The sequence below is a fragment of the Bison bison genome, unplaced genomic scaffold, assembly GCF_000754665.1.
Source record: "Bison bison bison isolate TAMUID 2011002044 unplaced genomic scaffold, Bison_UMD1.0 scf7180017864289, whole genome shotgun sequence".
Taxonomy (NCBI): domain Eukaryota; kingdom Metazoa; phylum Chordata; class Mammalia; order Artiodactyla; family Bovidae; genus Bison; species Bison bison.
The window spans coordinates 20,911,239-20,912,959 of NW_011494861.1; the positions used below are offsets into that span (position 1 = coordinate 20,911,239).

The 1,721-nt window shown below is 48.6% G+C and overlaps 1 protein-coding gene across 1 annotated transcript in view; it reads left to right on the forward strand.

The window, feature by feature from the left end:
- Positions 1–1,721, forward strand: part of AXDND1 (axonemal dynein light chain domain containing 1) — an 80,153-nt gene that overhangs the window by 399 nt on the left and 78,033 nt on the right. The gene's annotated exons all lie outside the window — the stretch shown is intronic.

Below are 1,721 nucleotides of genomic sequence, written 5' to 3' on the forward strand. Positions count from 1 at the left end.
CCCTTCTCCTCCTGCCTTCAGTCTTTCCCAGCATCAGGGTCTTTTCAAATGAGTCAGTTCTTTGATTCAGGTGGCCAAAGTATTGGAGTTTCAGCTTCAGCATCAGTCCTTCCAGTGAATATTCAGGACTGATTTCCTTTAGAATTGACTAGTTTGATTTTGCAGTCCAAGGGACTCTCAAGAGTCTTCTCCAACACTTTGCCTCTTGCTGAATTCTTTTCTGCACTGAGACATAAAGGACTATGGTACTGCAGCTCTTCAGAGCCCCTGACATGACACCTAAACAGCTTCATCTAAATGCAGGGATTCCACCAGCACTACTTGGCATTAAGATTCCGTCTTAATACAAAATGATCCTGAATCTGGGCAGCAGAACTCCGAGGCTTTCCAGGGGACAGACATCCCACCCCACATCCCCTGCCTCCTGTTTGTAGAAAAGCTTTAGCCTTCTAGGCCTTCCCCAAGTTCTAAAGAGCAAATTCAGAGAAGTGAGAACACTTAGAAACAAAACAAGTGAGATAAAATAACAGTTTAAGCAAGTCAAGGACACTTAGTTCCTACTCAAAGGCTATAGATAAATATTCTGAGTCATATCCTCCAGTTGTTTTATAGATAATAACCCCACCACCAGTGGGAAGACAGTGAATGCTCATGAAAGCACATAGACCCCAGACCGTTTGAAACAGTAAGGTTGATGTTGAAATAACACGTGGTTAACTCGTCACTAATCCGCAATGAATCAGAAAAATGTCTACAAGCTGATCAGGTGCCTGTGGCCAGTTTCTCACCTTGCTTTTGAAAACCTCACTGAGAGCCATCAGGGAATTCTGGTCTTTTGAGCCTGCTCTCCTTGCTTAGCACCTTGCGATAAAGTGTATTTTCCTTTATCATAATCAGATGTCAGTCAATTGGCTTTGCTGTGGGTCGGGTACAGCAGAGCCGATCATGGTGGTGTTGAGAGGGGGGTTTCAGCATCTCTCTTCCAATGTATTTATCACATAACTTCCTGTGAACAGGTTTTTAAGCAGTAAGACCCAAAGATTTGATCGGGTTGTCTCTGCCTGAGGTGCAATTTCCCCACCGACCTCCAGCTAAAAAGTTCTGTACCTAGGAATGCCTTCCGCCCGCAGGGAAAGTGGGGGTCGTGGTAGGGGTTGGGGTATGAGGGGCGCGGATGCAAGTGGCTCTGAAGTATCCAAGGAAGACTCGATGGAAATGCCAAGGACAGAGGCAGCATCCGCAATAATGCCTCAGTTGATAGGATTGATGGGAACTCAGTACTTGTTGATCACCCCATTTCCCCTGAATTTGGCTTCTGGAAAAACTGAGGAAACAAAAAAGTGGAATGAAGGGACGGCGAAACACTCGCTCGAGTCGGACCCCGCCTTTGGTCCCAAGGTGAGAGAGTGGGGAGGTCGAGGGGGTGGGGCGCGGGGCGCGACACTGGCTAGCGCCTGCGCCCTGGCGCCCACCTGCTTCGGAAGCCCTGGGATCCACTTTCTGACTCCGTGAGAACGGCTCGATTAAACGTTTTTATTCCTCATGCAACTGAAAGTGAGTTAGGATTTAAAACACATCCGATCCCCTAGAGACTGTTTCTTAGCCGTCTCCGTCGTCCGCCGGCACCGCCGAAGGCAGCCGCCATTGAGGGTTGCCAAGGCACGGGGTCCTGGGTTTCCATGACAACACGAAGGCGTCCGGGGAAAGGCGTGGCGACAAGA